The sequence below is a fragment of the Orcinus orca genome, chromosome 7 (genome assembly GCF_937001465.1).
Source record: "Orcinus orca chromosome 7, mOrcOrc1.1, whole genome shotgun sequence".
In the NCBI taxonomy this organism is placed as follows: Eukaryota; Metazoa; Chordata; class Mammalia; order Artiodactyla; family Delphinidae; genus Orcinus; species Orcinus orca.
The window spans coordinates 17,470,447-17,490,462 of record NC_064565.1 but is presented as its reverse complement, the minus strand read 5'-3'; the positions used below and the strand labels follow the sequence as shown (position 1 = coordinate 17,490,462).

Genomic DNA, 20,016 nt, shown 5'->3' with positions numbered 1-20,016 from the left:
TGCAGAAGGTTGAGAATGGCAGTGCATTCATTCAACAACTATTTACGCACTGGGAACACAGAAGTGAAGGAAGCAGATAAAACTCCCTTCCCTGGGGGAGCTCACATTTCTGTGGGGGCAGACAGTTAATAAACAGCAAACAGAGAAGGTGTGTTTTATAGTGTGTTAGAAGGAAAAAAGGCTAAGTGAAAAGAAAAGAAACAGGGCAGGGTACACAGATGACGGCTGGGGATGATTGGGGCATGGGTCTCGTGGAGGTGATGTTATTCTGCAAGGCTCCAGAGGAGGGAGGGAAAAGGCCAGCACCGCAGGGCTGAGAGAGCAGAGAGAGGGGAACCGGACACAAGGTCCCACTGGGCCTGGTCGCCATTACCAGGGAGCCAGGGCAGGTTTTGAGCCGAGGAGTAACATGATCTGACAAATGTCTCAGAAAGATGGCTCCAAATGCTCTGCCCTTGGCCTGGCCAAGGACACGAGTCTGGCACAGAGGAAGTGCTCAACCAGTGTCGGTGCCACTCTCCCTCCCTGCTCAGCAGAGGGCTCATCTGCCTCCCCGGAGTTTGGCCCCAGGAAACATGTATTGAGCTCTCACCCTCACCAGGCCCCATGCCAGGCGAGATAGGGAGACAGACAGGCAAAGCACCAAAGCCCAACGGCCTGGGTGGTGCTCTGTCCACCAAGATGCTTGGCCTCAGCAGGTGTTCACCTCCCTCCCTCGCTGTGGCTTTCAAGGCCCCGATTGTTCTCTTGCAGAAGTTCATGCTCTACTAGGACATTCCTCGGTGCCTCTCTGCCACTCCAGCCTTCAGCTCGCTCTCCAGCTCATTGGGAGCCCCTCAGAGGCCCACCAGGTCTCTTTGGAAGGATTCTGGACAGATCCTTTGAGAATGCTGGAAGACCTCTCAGTGTCTCCATTTCCCAAGCTTTATCTCCTTGTGCCTCCCTTTGGAGTTGCAGGAAGGGTGCTCAGAGACTCCCCCATAAGCCAGAGCAGATACTTAAAGAGTACCTACTATGTGCAGGGCACCATGCTAAGGGCACCAAAGAGGGCTAGGTGCTCATTCTTGTCTCCCCAATGTCTACAACCCACTGCAGAGGCAACTTGCTATCCAAGGGCCAGAACCAGGCATGGGGCATCTGTGTCCCCAGCACCTGGAACACTGGTATGGTGGGGTTCCCTGAGTGTTGAATGCATGAAGACCTATGAGAACTGCCACAGGAGCTCAGAGAGGTCCCGGGGCAGGGTGGGGCAGGAGGGTCACCGAAGGAGGTGGGAGCGGACCTGGGCCTTGGGGCCCGGCAGAGTAGCGAGCTGGGGAAGGAAGGTATTTTAGGCAGGAGGAAACCCGTGGAAGTGAGGAAGCATTGGATGCTCATGGGTGGGTCTCCACAGGGTCGGAGGATGGAGGAGAGGCCCCTCACGCCACCACCCTGCCAGGTCTGCCCCTCCCCCATTGTGGTCTAGCTGTGGGGCCATTCCCAGGCCCAGCCCCCTGCCTCTCTGGTCTCAGGGATCAGATAACCCCTCCCTAGGACTTATCTCTCCAGGACAGGTTGTTATCCTGGAGTAATTTGAAGCTCTTTATCAAGGGCTGGCGGAATATGTACTACAGGAATAATCCAGAAAGAGTCACAGGACTCAGGTAACCCCCAGTCAGCCTCCCAGAAGATGAGTGACATTGGTGCCCTACAACCATCAGGGTCCCCATGTCCTCACCTGTAAAAGGGGGAGGTAGAGCTGTCAGCAGCACATGATGTGAGGTTGTAGGTGAGAAAGGGCTTCAGGTGAAGGCACACACCTCTAGAGAGGTACCCAAAAGATATCCTTAACTTGCACCTGACTCACTGCTGTGCGGGATGCCACTAGCATGGGGGAGGGGAGGACAGTGCCCAGGGCTGGAGGTCATCTTTCTCAGGGGCAGAGGGGTGGTTTGAAGCCCAGGAAGTCTAGACATAGAGACAAGCTCCTAAGGGTCCTCCACCAGCTCCCAGGACCTGAAACTGAGGACTTCAGGAGGGTCAGAGTTCTGTCCTAAGGGTAGACAAGGGACAGAGGAGAAACAAGGAACCGAAGGCCGGGATGCAGCCTCGTCCAGGAGGGGCCTGTACTGCCTGCTCCCCTTGCAGGAAGGAAGGAAGGAAGGAAGCCAGGTTGACTCTGGTGCTCTGGCCTCTTGCCACCTGTGTGAACTTGGCCTGCCACTCAACCTCGGGTATACAATGGACGTGGATTTGAGATGTCCCTCAGGTGAAGGGAGCGCGTGGGTTCCAGAAGTTACCCTGGCCTCCACACGCCCCCCTTGTCCCGGTTAAGAGTTGGTCCGGCAGTTCTGCACCCTTTAAATCGGGGAAGGGGGCGCCGATCAACACGTGTCCGAAGCTCAGGCCAGGGGCTGAGGGGCGGAGGATCGTTGGTGCCTGCCGCCCGAGGACCCTGCGGCTCTCCGATTGTGGCCCCGGGGGAGGCGGCCGAGCCGGATAAGCAGCAGCGGCCTGGCGGGCGGCCACCTCCCCCGCAGGTCCGGCCCCGCGGGCAGGCGGGGCGGGGGGAGAGGAGGAGCCTCCGGGCAGCGCCAGCGCCTCCGCCGCGGACCTTCTGCCGCCGCCGCTGCTCCGAGCGGCGGGCCTGAGAGGTGAGTGACCCGTCGCCCGCTCGCCCCCCGCCCCGGAGCCCGCCCCGGAGCGCCCTCGTCGCGCGCCGCCGCGCGCGTGCTGGAGACCTGGGCCGCTGGGACCGAGCCACGTGTGCCCGGCGGCAGCGAACCCGGGTCCTGGGTCCCCCACTCCGTGGGCGCCTTCCTTCCCCAGGGACGCAAACCTCAGGCGCCACTTTGGCCGGGCAGGCCGGACGCGGCCTGCGCCGGGGGCCAGACTGAAGGGGCCACGCTAAGCCCCCGGGCTGCTGCCTCTCGCGCCCCAGCCCGCGGACCCGCCAAGTCCTCCGGCCCCCGGTTCCCCGCAGCTCCGGGCCCGCGGTCTCCGAGGAGGGGGGGAGCGGTGGGCGGGCTAGGCAGGCGGCAGGGGCGGGGGCTCCCGACCTTGATCGGGAGGCGGCTGGACGCACCAGTGTGCTCTGCCCGCGGAGCCTGGCAGACTTACCCCATTTCCCTTGCCCGTTTCCCCGAAATCGGGGGCAGGCTGCCCAGAGAGGTGTGGTTGGAACTTTGTTCACTCTGGATAGGTGAAGGGGAGGGTACGACAAGCTGATATTTCCTTTGAGGGCCAGGAGGCTGGGTCCACGGGGGAAAATGCAGACAGGTCTCGTTGGAGCCCCGGCAGAGGACTCCGCGGAGAGGCCTTGCGGGTTTCCAGGGCCGCCTCTCCAGCTCCAGAAGTAGGGATTCTGGAAATACCCACAGGGAAATATTTCTGTCCATCAGAGTGCAGTGATGATATAATTAATAGCAGACATTTATTGTGCGCTCATCTGTGCCAGACATCTTGCTTTGCACGCAATATCCCAGTTAATCTTCAGCATAGGAAGGCACCAGTTATCTCGTTTAAGACGGGGAAACTGAGCCTCAGAGAGCATGGGTATTTTGCAAGGATACCGGGTAGCAAGTTGCAAAAGTAGGATTTATCTGACTTGAGAGCCCAGAGGAGCCTGCTAGTGGGAGAAGAGACAGGCCATGTTCTCAGAGGATTGTGGCAGCCTGAAGGATGCAGTAGTGGGGGTCAGAATAGCCACATGACCAAAGAGTCTCACCTGGGTGTGCCCCTTCAGTCACCTGCATGGTTTCTTTAAAAAAAAAAAAAACAGGTGCCTAGGTCCTACCCGCAGCTGGCTGAATCCAATTCTGCAGAGTGAACCCCTCCTACATCCAGTCAGGAGTGCCTGGAGGGCTGGGACTGTATCTAACTCATCTCTATTCCCACTTTATCCACAATGGCCAGCAGAGGGGTCGCCTTGGAGCAGGTGTTTAATCAATGTCTGATGGATGAATGGACGTAGTGGGGCAGGGGCTATCACTGGGGTAGAAAGGTTTCCCCGAAGGAGGCCTTGAATGGTGGACAGGTAGCCTCAGCCAGGCCTGGGGGAGGAAGGCCTGGAGTTGGCATGGGGTGACCCTGGCCTCAGAGCTCGCAGGGAGCTCAGGCCGGGCCATTTGTTCACTAGAGGGTTGGACAGCCAGCCCCAAGCCCGCTGAGCTCCCCAGGACCAGGCCTGGTCACACTGGGACCATAGGTGTGCCCTCTCCAGCCTGGAGATGCCGAACAGGTAAATTCCTCTCCCCTTCAAGTTTCCTGTCCTTAACTCAGGGCCCTTCCCTCGCTGGACGTCTCAGAGTATTGCGCAGGGCTTCAGGTAGTTGAAAAGGGAAATTTAAGGACTAAAGCCCAAGCCGCACACCTGAGCAGTGGAGAGGCTGCCTGCCGGGGAGGGCACCTGGCTTTGCAGTCAGGTGGACCCCCAAGTCTGAATCACAGCTCTTTACCATGTGGCCTTGGCCAAGTCCTCAGTTCTCTGAACCTGCTTCGTCTACGAAACCTTGCTAAGGGCTTGGGACATAATCTTCCTGTAAAACAGGAACAATAATGCCTGCCGGGGGTGGTGTATGTGCACTGTGTGAAGTGCTGGGTTTTAGGAGTGCAGTAAATATCAGATCCCTCCCCCTTCCCCCAGAGTTTGTGTTAAAGTCGGCTGGGGAACTTCCAGGGTCATTGCTCTTCTGCTCTGAATCCCTCAGCTCACTAGAGCGTGGCCTCCATGCTCCCCTTCTCTGTCGCAGACCTGACCTCGGGCCCAGGCCTCAATTTGGGAGCTGTGGTGATTACAGAACTTGGAGGTGGGGAGGCAAGGGTTGGGGGACAGGGCGCTCTAGGTGATTTTCAAGTCTGACTTCCTTCTGCCTGCTCGCTGCAGCTGGACCCACCTGCCCGTCCAACCTGCCCCGCTGTTCTCAGACCTCTGCATGTCAGCCCTTCACATCCTTGGCGTGCCGTGAGCACCTCTTCCTTCACACCTGAAATGGCAATTGTCATCATCACTGAACGTCCCGCTTCCCACATGCCAAGCATGTTATGTGTGTGAGCACACTTGAACCTTCCGACTCTCTTACGAAGTAGACGGTGCTGTTCTCCCAGCCATGTAACTTTCCCAAGAACACGAGACTCCATTCTTTTGAGCCCAGACTTGTGCTCCTAACCACGAACTCTATGCTTGTCCAAATTCTGCCTCATCGTTTATTCTTTCAATATTTACTGAGCACTGACTTGGTGCCAGGCACTCAGGACCTGGCTGAGTCCCGCTTCTGGCAGGATGAGTGTCGGTTGCCATTTATCATCCCACGAAAACCCACGCCCTCCACTTATGTCTGAATACAAGTGGGGCAGCTGAGGCCCAGGTCCCACAGCTAATGCCAGTCAGGATTCCAAAGCGGAGACGGCTCCCGCCTAGCTGGAGGTATTGACCACTGTGCCTGCTGTCAGGGTGGGATCGGTGGCTGCTAATTTATGCAGGATCTTAAACCCCTGCATTGGCGCTCCAACCCAGAGCAAAATGTTTCCCTCCTCCTCAGGTGCGGAAAACTATCACTAGAGAATTACTCTTTCCAATCAGTCTGTCCTCATCGGTCACCACAGTCACCGGGCAGAACGTGCGACGGGTGAGCCCTGATTGTCCTGCAATCAGGCAGTAACTTACTCCTTGTTCCCTCTTCTGCTTAACGAGAGCCAGGTGGGGTCGGGGCACAGCACAGTTTTCAGCCTTTTGGAGCTCTCCGATTAGGAGATTAAACTGTGAAAAATGCAGCCCCAAGACTATCAAATCAGTCACAGGTAAATGGAGAGGAATTTAGGGACTGGTGAATGGGCTTCCTAAGCTTTCCACGGGGAGTGGGCCTAAGCCTTCTTGGTTCACGTGTAGACAGCAGGTTTCCCAGAGCCGGTGTGCCGGGTCTGTGACGGGAGGACCGTTCCCGTTCCTGGAGCGTCCGATGCCTATGGTGGCCGTCAGGCTGTGGGAAGGGTAGGCCTGTGATTTGACTGGCGGGCTTGGGAGGGCGACAGCATGCCCTGCAGTCGCGGTGAAGGTCTCTCTGAAGCTGAATGACTCAGGGCTCACAGCTGAGGATGTTAGGGGGCTTCAGGTGGCCCTGTGAGACAGGCCCCCCAGGGGGAGTCTGCGCAAAGACAGGACGGCCAAATGCAGGGCCTGTGGAGTCACCCAAACGGGCCTTTTGGGATCCAAGGGGCCTGTGCTGAGCCCGGGCGCCCAGTCGGATGTGTACGTGGGTCGGTAATGCACTGGACGCGGCCTGAGCCGCCGCTGCAGGTCAGGGCACGCACGCCCTTTGCGGCTGGTCTGCGGAGATGGCTCCACTCTGGCTGGAAGTCAGGTGGGGCCTGGAACTGGAAGGGAAGAAAGCAAGACGTGCCGGGCCAGGTGGCCAAGGGTTGTGATGGGGGCTCAGGGCGTTCCATCCGGGGAAGCCCCACCCTCCTGGTGTTGCTGGATTAGAAGCCTGGAGGCTGGAGACCTGACTGCTTTGTAAGCTCTGGCTTGGCTGCCTTTTGTCCTCCCGTAACTTTTGCCACAACTCTTCTTGAACATTCTGATCCGGCGTGGCTATGTGTGGCAAGCGAGGGGAGAGGGGGCATCCCAAGATTGGGGGGAGCTCAGGGAGAACCCCAGGGGACAGGACATCACAGCTGGAGCCATGGGGGTGTGCCAGGACATCCTGTCTGCTCATACCTGGCGGGTTTGCTTTCAGAAGGAAGTGCGGTTTCCTGACTGTGCAGCTTCTCCAAGGGGATAGGAGACCACCCGGTAGCTCTGATGGGAACAGAGCGTGCTGAGCCCACCCCAACTACTGCATCAGGCAGCGGCTCCACGCACAGAGCTGCCCGGAAGTCCACTGCCGAAACTCCTGGGCGATTTGGTGTTCACTGTTCTAGAGCACTGCCTGAGAGCCCCCAGCCCACAGGCGTCTACCAGCCTCACTGAGGCTGGGGGCTGGGTAGGTACACAGGAGTGGAGAGCCCTCAGGGAGCTTGTAGTCAATTGGGAAGCTGAGTGAAGATACAGAATGCTACCAGGCGGCAGAGGGAGAAGAGGCCAGGGCTGCCTGTGGCCGGTGGTCCACAGTGGAACGCAGGACATGCGTAAGTAGGAGCAATGCTAAGATGTGGGTTTGGGGCTTTCATGTTCGCTGTCTCATTTAACCATCAGAACAGAGGAGGAAAATAGCCTGCCCAAGGTCACACTGCTGGTACACGGCCAAACCTGAGTTCACACCTAGGTCTGTCTAACTAGATCTCCCACCTGAACAGCTGCCTCTGTATTCAGAGCGGGGGAGAGGGTTTCAGGACTCTGGGGGGCTGGGAGGTACCTGGCAGGCCCAAGGGCCCAGGCTGGGTCTTTAGGGAAGGGGCATTTGGATGGCCATGAGGCTGTCAGGACTTCAGGTGGAGGTAGCAGCCCTGGCAGAAGTGGGGGGCAGCGGGGACTGAAGGAGGCAGGGTGAGCTGAGTAGGGGAAAGTCGGTCTGCACGTGCTGGCCTAGGCTGGACTACAGAAGATGCCAGAATGCCCCTGCCCACAGGCGGGTGCGCTCGAGTAGAAGTGACAAGTCCTAGGAGCCCCAGCGGAGAACCGTGCAGGCCCCGATCTGTTGCTGGTAATAAGAGTAAACCTGTCAGGAGCCCAGGGTGATGTATTCTGGTCATCAAAGGCCCGGATGCCCAGGCTTACTCAGAGCTAGTTTCCCAAGATCGCCAGTTTTCCAACCAGTTGAAAACAATCAAATACACCTGTCATGAGACTGAACTTGGCATAATTAACTTCAATGATATGAAAGCCTCCAAACCTCTAGCCTCCCTCTGTGCTGTTGGTGTGGCCTCCAGGGTCGCTGGCAGAGCAGGGTCACCGGCACGGGCAGGCCCACCCCATCCATGCTTTGCCCTCCGAACGGGGTTGTCTTTCTGTGGGTCCTCCTGTCTGTCTGTCTTTCTCCGCACCATGGGCACAGACTAGCAAGTAAAGATGACTGTGAAGCCTTTGCTGGTACAAAACGTAACGAGTTATCACTAAGCCAGTGACAGCCACAGTGATTGCAATGCGTCACCCACCCAGCAACTGGTAGATTGCCATTGTCTGCAGCCATTACGTTCGGCTTTGTATCCGAGAAGTAAAGGCGTCCCTCTCTTTCTCTTTCTCTTTCTCCTTCTCTCTCTCTCTCTCTCTCTCACACACACACACACACACACACACACATACACACAGCCCTGTGGTGAGGCAGTCCGCCCTGCAGTGGATGACGTTTATTCATTTTATGTATCCTGGGTTCTGCTGTCTGTCCCGCCTCAGTTCCTGTAGCAAAGAGACTTGACTCTGAGCCACTAATTACCACCAGTGAGGTTTCCTCCCTAAACAGGAAGCATGAAGACAGAGCCACTCTCCCGCAGTGCACTCTGAAACCGAGCATCAGTCACTACCCCATCCACTCCCTGCAGCCAGGGACTGGAGTGCAGGTTGAGGGGGCCGGCAGCCTGGCCCATGGCAGGTCCCACGCCTCCTCAGCATCCGCCTGTCTTCAAAACGAAAGTCAGGCTGCGCACAGGTCAGAGGGAGGCCCCAGCAGGAACGGGTGGCCAGATCACAGTGGGGCTGTCAAGGACCCGTGCTTCAGACCCTCACATCAGCCTGTCGTGGGTGAGTCCGGTGAGAGCCAAGGTGGCCTGGGCAGTGTGTGGGCCCCTCCCTCCAGCCCCACGAGCCCCTGGCCTGCTTAAGTGGACCCCGGCACCTCAGGGAGCCCCCGTTTGGCAACTGGCACCAAAGAGCACAGTCTGGTGAAGCTCTTGCCAAGATGGGAGATCTTATCATGTGCACGTTAAGTCAGGAACCTTTTCAGAATAAGGGGTTTAAGGATTTATCACACACAGTGCCTTCAGTTAATGAGAACAAGAGCTCTGCGGGTTCTGGTGTGTTACAAAAAAAAAAAGGTTCATGTTTATGATGTATTTCTGTGGAAGGCAGGTCCATTGGGGAATTGTAAATTTTACTTATCGGTAACCACTTCTGGGTTGGTTTATCAGAGAACGACTGGTGTAAGTAATCAAACCGGATTTCTCTAGAATGTTTCAAAAATCGAAATGTCTGCATAAAGCCCTAAAAATTATTCATTCACTTCTATTTTGCAAGCGGTGTGGTGATAAACCTCTCTTTTCTGTCCAACCACACTTGCACATGCGTGTATTTGTGTGTGTACAGGCTTGTATGAGCGTGTACGCACCTGTGCTTCTCGTATTCTCTTTTGTAGGAGCTCCTCAGCCTTCTTTTTAAAACTGTAATGATTTTTTAATGATGTCTAAATAACGATTCCAGGCAGTCTTACAAGAAATGTAACAGTAAAATGTTTGTAAGAGTCCATCAGAAAGGCAAAATGCCCACAGAGAAAATAGAAATGCACCAATTAAGATGTGTGTGGCTATGACCCAGCTTTTAAACCTGGATTTGAGACTGGCATCTTCTATGCTGTCTCCCCTCAAGTCAGCTGTCGGCGGGGAGGGTGTGTGTGTGTGAGGGGCACCTGGACTCAGGTAGCACCTCCTTCTTGCCCCCTGGACCCATTCACCTGAGATCAGCGAGGGAGGGCCTGCGCTGCCTTGGTTTAGAATCTAGGAGAAGAGGGCAGCCCCAGATTTGCAGATACAGCCTGAGAACTAGAGGCTGGAAAGTATGAGTGTGGGCAGCTCAGCAGGGCAGAGGGAGAGCCACAAGGAAGTCAAGACCACCTCAGAGCCCCACGTAGACCAGGTAACCGGCTACGACTCATGCCCACGGCCACGAGCTGCCCAGCCTCACTGCCCCAGAGGCAGCTTGAATGCAGGGACTGGACGGGACTAGGGCAAGAGCCAACAGTGGGGCCTCAACCTCAGTTTTCTCATCTGTAAAATGGAAGTAATGATCCCCTGAGTGTACAAGTCCACAGTCAGAGTCTCCCCACCATTTGAGTCGGGCCCCGCCTCACAGTAAGTTCTCTTCTTTGACTCCTGATCGACGGTGATGTGGCAGCTGCCAGGCACTAGTTGGGTGCCGGGATGTGACCTCCCAGCTGCACCCGGTAGGGGAGGGCAAGCGAACCTCAGAGCCCCGGGAAGTCCCGGGATTTCTCCATGATGTGGCTTCAGGGGCAGTCACGTGGAGGGAAGGGGGAACTAGGGGACTTCCCTGAAAGCTGCTTCTATTTGCATAGCAAGTAGCCGGCTTTTTACTTAGATTATCTGTTTCAGATCTATAAAATGGGAACGATTTTGTAGGAGGTGTTATTCACTTTACCTGACTGGGAAATGTAAATTATTCATACCAAGGGTATTCGTTTTCATACTAACATTAGCACATGGGGAGGGGTGACGGAGATTAAAGGGGGCTAGGGACCCCACCGCCATCCACCCCTTGGACCTCTAAGTCCAAGTAGGTACTAAGGAAAATACCTGCCATCGTGTGCTGGTTCCGTCCTGTTACCTGTGCTGCAGGGAGCCAAGGGAACTAGGGGAGGGGCATTCATCCTGCCTTGAAGGGGAGGTAGGGTGAGGACTTCACAGAGGAGTGGCCTTTCTGCTGCACTGTGAATTTTGTCCTTTGGAGGAAAAGGAATTTCCAGGCACAGAGATTAAATCTATGACTTGAGCGGGGAAAAAAGCATAAGGGGGGGATGGCCAGAGTCGAGACTATAGATCAGGCGGGCCTTGGTTGGGAAAAGCCACGGAGGCCATCTGCCGGAAGCCGCAGCTGGGCCTCACCTGCCCCAGACGCTTCTCCCTGATGGAGACTGGGCAGACCGCTCTACCCCCTGGCTCAGAGGCTCATTGGGCCCCGGAGCCATCGACCCAGCATCCCTGAAGCCTCCTTCCCTGGGTATGCACTTACCAGGCTGCACCCTGATGTGCCTCGGGTATGGGGTTTGATTTCCTACTTTTGCCAGAGTTGCATAAGCTAAGCTGCATTTGTGTTATTCTGTTTGTTTGCAGTGTTTAAGCACAGCTGTGCATTGGTCTGTGTTACAAAGTTCATCAAATAGTGAAATGTCTGTATGGCCAGGCTACCGGAGGGACTCGAAACGCATTGTGTGATTGAATCCCCACTGGGTGCAGGAGGACCCCAGCTAGGTTCTAGGGATAACAGCCAGGACTCACTCAGGCGCACTCTACCCTCAGGCACAGAATCTAGCAGTTAAGTCATTCAAGCCACAAACATTGGTTGAGCACCTACATGGTGCCAGGCCCCAGGCTGGATGCTAGAGACACAGAAATGAGTTGGAAGTGGCCCCCAGTCGGGCGGGGTGACAGATGAGTGAACCGGTGTGTGCAGTCAGTGGTAATGTGACAGGAGTGCAGAGGCCACCTGGAAAAGGTGGCCCATCAGCAGGGCAGAGCTGGGGAAGCCTAGGCACCCCAACCCGAGAAACTGGCCACGTGAGGCGGGCTGAGCTCCTCGGCAGGAGCCCCGGGAGCTGCCTCTCTCTGGCTTGGCTGCCTGCCTCTGCCCCTTTCCCGTCCTCCAGCCTCCCCAGGAGCAGGGTGCCCGTTGCTGAATCCGCAGATTTACACCACGGCAAGGGGGAAGGTGGGGACAGCAACATCCCACGAGACCCATCTGGTCCCAGGGGTTGCAGCAGCGGGTGTCCCCGGAGAGCAAGAAGCCACCCAACCCCAGGTGCTGAGGCTGCAGGTTCAGCGGCCACTGCCGATAGCCTCTAGCCTGGCGGGATTAAGGGGTCCTGGCTGCTTCCACACGCCAGCGCCCTGACCTCCCTGGGCAGAGACAGGCATTCCTCCCTGGCTGCCGCAGAGCTGGGCACGCCCTCTTGCAAGCACTTCTCTCTTGGCTGCGGGGTGTAGCTGGCCTTTCCAAGAGTCCCAAGAGGACAAGCCGTCTTCTAGCCACCTGCCAGAACACCTGCAGTGGGTACTCAGGGAACAACAAATGAGGACATTTTTCAGACGAGCATTGGCAGGACCAACCTTTGCATTAAACTGTGCAGGCTGTGCACTGTACATCTCCAGAGGGCCCTGTTCACACGGATCACAGTGTAAATCACGCCCCTGGGGTTGGGCAGCATGGGGACCCTAGCATCTTCCCGCTTTGCGCCCCTGGTCTTGGCGCTGACCACCGACTCCCTCCCCCTCGCAACCAGCACTGACCACCCTCCTGCCTCTGTGCCCGTGAGCACTTGCTCCAGGCCTGGCTATTAAATCTTAGTGAAAGGAAGTCATGAATATGGTGTCAGGCCATCTGAATTCTAGGTCATCCAGGAAACTCGTACTCTGGGATAATCACCCCAGTTGTTGTGTTGGGGGCTCCTGGGTCCCCAGGATCTGTGTGGTCTCCCAGTTCTACTACTCTCTTCACCCTCAGCCTGCAGTGGGCCTGGTGACCCACGTACAGGAGGGGAGGGGACCGTGGGAGCGACTCTCCTGGAGGGTTTGCCTCGTTGGCTGAGTGGGCAATGCCGCCATGGCCTGGACCACCTTCTCCTTACCAGAAGGAGCCAGCTTTGGGAGGCCAGGGTGTGCAGCAATGGGGCACACACACCTGACCCTCAAGACCAAGAGGAACATAAGGGGAGATACTGATACCAGGGGCCCTGTGGGTCAGGGAGGGCTTTATGGAGAGCTGGGCCCGACTATAAGAATTTGAGAAGTGACGCATTAATTCACTCACCCCTCACATAGACCTTTTGTGAACATCTACTGCAGTGATTTTCAGCCGGGGGTCCTATGACCGGCAGCTTCAGAAATCCTGGGGAAGGGCTTCCCTGGTGGCGCAGTGGTTGAGAGTCCACCTGCCGATGCAGGGGACACGGGTTCGTGCCCCGGTCCGGGAAGATCCCACATGCCGCGGAGCGGCTGGGCCCGTGAGCCATGGCCGCTAAGCCTGCGCGTCCGGAGCCTGTGCTCCGCCACAGGAGAGGCCACAACAGTGAGAGGCCCACGTACCTCAAAAAAAAAAAAAAAAAGAAATCCTGGGGCTGCAGCCCAGCAGTATGTTTTAACAGGCCCCCCAGATGACTCCAGTGTAGCTCAGGCTTGACCTAATGGCCCTGGTCTAAGTGCTGGGATTACAGAAGTGAGTTTCACTCTTTTCTCGCCCTCAAGGAACTTGGAGTCCGGGGAGGAGACAGGCAGGAAGGAGAGAAATACTGTCAGTGGGAAAGGGCTGTTCTCAAGGGGTGGGAAGGCAGAGAGGCAGCTAGTAGGGTTTGATCCAGGAGCTGGGGATGCTGGTGAGGAAGGGTGGCCGGGGACCTCAATGGCATGAGGAGCCATTAGGGAGCCCGGCAGGGAGCCCGGTGTTGGGACTAGCAACCCCTAGAGGGCTCACTGCCCAGTCCCAGACCACCCTGGTGCCCTGCCCCTGACGACCAGCCTCTCCCTACTATACCCCTCCCTGCTCTACTGCCCCCCTCTTCTTACCTCTTCCCGAGTCCCAAAGAGCAGCAAGTCTTTTCCTCCAGTTGTCTTGGTGAGAAATGTGTGCAGATCCCCAGACCATTATCTCAGAGCTTATTTTTAGAAAATTTCAGAGTAAATTTTTCCATTCAGCAGAGAACACCGTGTATTGATTTAGGCGCTTCTATTTATGCGTTACACAGACCAAAGGTTTTTAAAACTCCTGGGCAGAAAGGAGCATCTTGAAAATTGTGTGACTTTAACAGGCTCAGACCATGGCACTTGGCTTATCTCATCTAATCCTTCCTACATTTCATTCAGGTAAGTAACATCGCTCCATTGTACAGATGAGGAAACTGAGGCTCAGAGGGGTAAAGTGACTTGCCAAAGCCACCCAGCTCATAAGGGGCGCCGCTGAACTATGACCCCATAGCTGCCTGGGTTCTTGCTGGCCTATCTCGCAGCTTACGAAGGCGTCCGATCCTGAGTAAATCCAGAGCATCCAGATGTTTTCCCGAGACCACATTCTGCTGGATGAGCTTCCCCATGACCAGTGATGGCTCTCGGGGGCTGATCTGCTGCCTCGTTAAGGAGGGAATGAGTTTGGTGGGGAAAGACGAATGGATCGGACCTAACGCAAGCAGATTTGCAGTTGTGTGCCAGTTTCTAGCCATATGTCTTTATATAAACCCTCAGCCACTTGGGTGAGTAGCAGATGATGCCTGCCAGTCCCCTCTCACTGGAACACATCTGTCCTATTCACTGACCCACCCTGGGAGCTGGCAGGGTGGGCCACAGGCCTCAGTACCCTTCCTTGCATGCCGTCCAGTGTGGCTCTAGGACAGCTGTCTGCTGGCATGGGGTGGAGTGCAGAGAAGTAGCTGTGTGGGCAGAAGCTGCAGGGCCCACTCAGTAGCCAAGAGGGCTGTTTAGCCCATGGTACCATCTCCCCTACACCAACATAAGCCTCACTTTGCTAGAGGTCCTGGGGCTTAGAAACCTCAAATTTTGGAAAACAGCTAGGAAATAACTTTGGAAGGTTGCAGAATCACCAGCATTGATGTCACAAAATTCACGCATTAAGCTCACTGAAGAGTCCTTAAACTCCCACCAAAGCATGTTTATTCTTAGTTTACACACATTAATAATAGGCTGTATGGTATCTCAGCTTTTTTTTTTTTTTTTTTTTTTGCGGTACGCGGGCCTCTCACTGCTGTGGCCTCTCCCGTTGCGGAGCACAGGCTCCGGACGCGCAGGCTCAGCGGCCATGGCTCACAGGCCCAGCTGCTCCGCGGCATGTGGGATCCTCCCAGACCGGGGCACGAACCCGCATCCCCTGCATCGGCAGGCGGACTCTCAACCACTGCGCCACCAGGGAAGCTCTCAGCTTTTCTGTAACAACTTTAATGAGCTATAATTCACATGCTATATAATTCATCCCTTTAAAGTAAACAACCAGTGGTTTTTCGTGTATGCACAGAGCTGTACAACCATCACTATAGTCAATTTTAGAACATTTTCATCACTTCCAAAAAGAAACCCTGTACCATTTCCCCCACCCCTTCTCCCCTTACTCCCTGGCAGCCTCTCTTCTACTTTCCGTTTCTATAGGTTTGCCTATTTCTAGGCATTTCATATAAATGGAATCATACAATAGGTGACCTTTTGTGACTGGCTGCTTTCATTTAGCGTAATATTTTCAGGGTTCATCGTGTTGTAGCATGTATCAGTACCTCATTCCTTTTCATTATGGAACATTATTCTATTGTGTGCATAAAATACATGTTGTTGACGCATCCGTCAGTTGACGGTCATTGTGTTGTTTCCACTCTTTGGGTATTGTGAATGTGCTACTAGGAATATTGGTGCACCTATTTTTTTTTTTTTTTTTTAACTGGGCCAACCTTTTTTTTTTTTTAACCCCACATTTGTTTATTTATTTATTTTTTGACTGTGTTGGGTCTTTGTTTCTGTGCGAGGGCTTTCTCTAATTGTGGCCAGCGGGGGCCACTCTTCATTGCGGTGCGCGGGCCTCTCACTATCGCGGCCTCTCTTGTTGCAGAGCACAGGCTCCAGACGCGCAGGCTTAGTAGTTGTGGCTCACGGGCCTAGTTGCTCCGTGGCATGTGGGATCTTCCCAGACCAGGGCTCGAAACCATGTCCCCTGCGTTAGCAGGCAGATTCTCAACCACTGCGCCACCAGGGAAGCCCGGGTGCACATATTTTTGTGTGTACATATGCTTTCATTTCTCTAGGTTATATATGTTTCTAGGAGTGGGATTGCTGGGGCATATAGAAACTCTGTGTTTAACTTTTTGAGGAACTTCCAGACTCTTTTCCCTATAGTGGCTACACCATTTTACTTTCCCACTAGCAGTGGATGAGGTTCTGATTTCTCTACATCCTCACCAGCACTTATTTTCTCTGTCTTGTTTTGATTAAGCCATCCTAGTGGGTGTAAAGAGGTATCCCATGGTTTTAATTTGCATTTCCCTGGGGGCTATTATGTTGAGCATCCTTTTATGCGCTTATTGACAGCTAGTATATCATTGGAGAAATGTCTACTCAAATCCTTTGCCCATTTTTATATAGGTTGTCTTTTTAATATTGAGTTGTAAGAGTTCTTTATATGTTTAGAAACAAGTCCCTTACCAGATATATGATTTGTAAAATTTGTCTCTCATTCTGTGGGTTGCCTTTTCACTTTCTTGATAGTGTGTTATCTGTATTTCTTGTCCACAGCAAGTGAGCAGGACCCGGGAGGGCTTTAATTAAGAGGCCAGCAGGCTGACAGCTGTGATAAATATCCTGACAGTGAGGGAGGATATAAGGCTATAGAACTTTCCTATGGAAACAAGACGAGACTCAAGAACATCCCTTCTTGCAGCTCAGGTTGATCTCTGGGTTCTGGGTGAGGACCTGACTGCCTTCTCTTGAAATATGCACTGCATTTTGGAAGGATTTCTGCCCCCAAAGGACAAAATAGAGTAAGGTTTGAAGCTGTAAGCTCCCATGATGTGTATCTCTGGCCACAAACATGCACGGAACTTCTGCAGTGTGCCAGGCACAGAGCTGGGTTTTGGAGTTGGGCCATGGAACAAGCACGGTGATCTCTATCTACCCTCCCAAAGCTGACTGGGAGTGGGGCGGCGCAGGGGTGCACAGAGAAGCCAACAGGCAAAGCCCCAGGCCCTTAACTACCCCATGCTCACTGAGCGAAGCCGGGCAGCCCTCAGTCATTTTACAGATGATGAAGCTAGAGGGAAGATGTAACTTGTCCAGTGTCTACTGGTGAGGAAATCGTCGGGATAGAACCCAGAGTTTCAGCCTCTTGGATCCATACTCTTTTCAGCCCTATAATTTTTAGGTTTAAAAAAAAGTTCTGGGCAAGAATTGTGTTTTCATTTATGGCTTGCCAACTCCCGGGTGCTGGCTGTAGGCGCATACCAGTTTGCCCCCGGGGCTGCAAGCTGTCCGTGGACACCTGCTGTTCGGCCCCTGGGCCTTTGCTCACACAGGCTCTTTTTTCTAGAAGGCTTTTCCAGGCTCCCTCTCACATCCTTCAAGGCTCAGCTCAGGCCCACCTCCTACAGGAAGCCGCCCAGCTGCCCTGCCTGAAGGCAGCGTCCTCTCTCAGGAGACCTTGTTCAATTGCGTCTTGGCGCCTGTCACTCTGCAGGGACCCAGGTGTCTAGGAGGGTGTGGACCTCCCCAGGGATGGTAAGGGGTCATCCCTGGGAGCAGGAAGAAAGCTCAGAGCTTCTGTCTGTGTTTAAATTTTAGACTTATCTCTTTACATTTATATTTGTTTATATATGATTTATTCTGTATATAACATTATAGTGCACCAGTCATATTTAAATATATTTATAAATAAATAGAGCAGTAATGGGAATGTGTCCCCCCAAATTTAATGTTAAAATCTAAAACTAAAGTTTGAAGATAACTGTGGGCTGCTTGAGGACAAGAACTGGGCCATATTCCTCTGTCAGTCCCCGAGGCCAGAAGTGCTAGCTAAGTCAGCCTCTGGGAGGCTGGGAGGGGGTGGGCGGCACCCCAGTTGGTTTGTAGACCATCCGGCTGCCGGCTGCCCAGCTGGTCACTCCACCGCCACCTACCCACACCCAACTCCATGGTGATCCCTTCCCGGCCGTGGCCTGCTCCGGCCACTGGGGTCTGAAGGGCTGCGTGCTGCCCGTGTAGAACAGGCTGCGGGCTTGTCCACGCCCTGCCTGCCCACGTGCCTGGGGGCCACGCCTGGCCCGCTGGCCTGCCCAAGAGCGGACGGGAGCTGGCAGGTAGGCCAGTGGGCCAGGCGTGGCTCCCAGCCACAAACAGCCCATGTCAGGGCCCTGCCGGGAAGGAGGCGAGACCGGGCAAGGCAGGCAGAGACCCAGAGAGGACTGGGAACCGTAGCTGGTGCCAGTGCCTGCACGTCCGGGCCTCCGTGCTGCTTCGTCCGCAACCTGGGAGGGGGAAACGGGCAGGTTTGTGTGTGCAGGCCGCAGGCCCCCCGAGCCCAGCAGCTGTTGGATTCCTCCCCCCACCCCCAGATCTGTAAATAGAACAGCCAGGGAGCCAGGGCCCAGCCAGGATTAGGCACTCTCACCTTTGGGCCACATGGACAGTCAACAAGGACTCTGCTGGACCTTTGGGGCCTCCAGGACTCTACCACCTGTCCTACCCTCGCCAGCATCACGCCAGCAGCAGGCCTTGTGCTGGGCACTGGGAGGGTGGAAGAATTTTGAAAGGCCCGTCAAGCACTTCAGAGAATACACACACACACACGCACGCACGCACGCACGCACGCACGCACGCACGCACGTGTACACATAGCACCAGCCAGAAAAGGTGGCTCTGAGCTCTCGTTAACTAGTTTCATCCTCACAACAAGGCATGGTAGAGGTACAATTCGTGTCCCCATTTTAAACGTGAGGGGACTAAGGTGCAGAGGCACCTGGGTAATGAGTGATGGGCGTGGCTATGATTAGAACCCAGCACCTCTGCCCAGGTGGCTGTGTCCCTGCGTCCGAGCTGGAGGAGAAGGAGGCATTACCACCTGGCGTTTTCCTGTCCCAAGGATCGAATTTTGGTAGCAAGCACTTTAGAGGTGCTTTACGTTTAATTTCCATTTACCCTGCCGCTAAAAGCAGGGCCCCTTAGGACCATAAGTCTGGGATGTTTAATAGGGTCCCCAGATGCTCTCATGTCCCAGGGCCAGTTTGGGGCAAAGCTGGGACCAGCCCCAGGCCATCAGGCCCATGCCCTTGGCTTCCCTCTGCTGCAGCTGCCTCGTCTGGGGTCCCCAAAAGGGGACCGAATGAGGTTCTCAGCAGTGAGCCTTGAGGGCCAGCCCCAAACCCTTCCTCCCCCCGTCGTGATGCTAAGTCTCGAGATAAACGAGGACAGGAGGGTCCAGGTCTCATTGGCTTTCTCTTTGGGCTGGTTCAGGTTTGCCGTGAGGCTGTAAATCATTCGGGGCTCTGCAAGGACCAGCAGATGCTGTGTGTGCCATGAAGCCCTCCCTGGCTGCCCCTTTGGCAGCCACATCCCTTCCTTCCCTGCATCCACTCATGGGTGGACACGCCACCCAACACGCACAGGATTATAAACCATCCTAAAGTGGGAAGCACATCTTGTTCATCCTTATGTTCCTAAGTGTTCAGCACGTGGTAGTTGCCCAGGAGATGGGAGGGAGAAGAGAGAGAGCAAAGCCGGAGGAGGGGCTTCTGTCCAGGAGGGGATCTACTTGGGATCCTCCAAATTGCTAGCAAACGTGAAGACGACCTGAAGGCCTCAGCGTGGTGACTCTCCCTCCCCGTAGGGACAAAACCTGCCCCAGGACTGGTGTCTCCAGGTGGCTGAGGCAGGGACTGGGGAAAGCCTGGGGTATCTGTCCCAGTCATGACTGACCCATAGGGAAGGCTGGAGTCCCTGGAGAGGGATTTACAGTTACCTTGGCCCAAATCCCTGGCTCTGACCTGGGAGTCTGAGGCCACCTGCAAGGCCCCTGTCACCACTCGCCCGTCTTCCCAGGGCTGCAGAGGTGCTGACAGGGTCTCTACATCCTTACTTTGCCTCATCCCCGCTGCTGGGACAGTGCTGGCAACCAGTGTCTGCGTCATTGCCGACAGCCATCCACCCAGTGCTTATGACATACCGAGAGCTCTGTTCTGAGTGCTATACCCACACTGGCTTCATTCCTACAACCTCCCCATAAGGAAGGTACTGTGATCTCTCCCTTTTATAGCTGGGGAACTGAGGCACTGACAGGCCCAAGGTGGCAGAGTGAGAATTAGAACCCAGGCTTACCCGACGGTAAGTCGGGTGCTAAGGCAGCCCATGGACACACGACTCTAAGCCTGGGCTCCGGGGATCCTCGGGAGGCCCATTTGCGTCTACAAAGCATAGATCATCACCACTTGGAAAAATATCCTGTACCCAGACCAGGCAGAAAACGCTCTTTCCCGTTTTTCAGGGAGTGGCAATCCCCGTCTGAGCCCACAGTCAGCCTGGCCTGAGCAGCGTGGAGGCCCTGGCTGGTGCTTGTATGTCTGTGTGGTCATGGCCCCTCCATTTGTGTGTCCCCCAAAAAAATGACCCTGAAGGGGCTTAGCTCAG

At 55.1% G+C, this 20,016-nt stretch overlaps 1 protein-coding gene across 3 annotated transcripts in view; it reads left to right on the top strand.

The window, feature by feature from the left end:
* Nucleotides 1-2,061: 2,061 nt before the first annotated feature.
* STEAP3 (STEAP3 metalloreductase) overlaps nt 2,062-20,016 on the top strand; it is a 42,705-nt gene continuing 24,750 nt past the window's right edge. For 2 of the 3 annotated variants that reach the window (XR_007478424.1, XM_004276502.3), the window contains exon 1: nt 2,066-2,633. The gene's annotated coding sequence lies outside the window, so the exon portion shown is untranslated. Of the gene's footprint in view, nt 2,634-20,016 lie in introns of all 3 variants that reach the window. The other variant, XM_049712296.1, reaches the window with a different exon arrangement.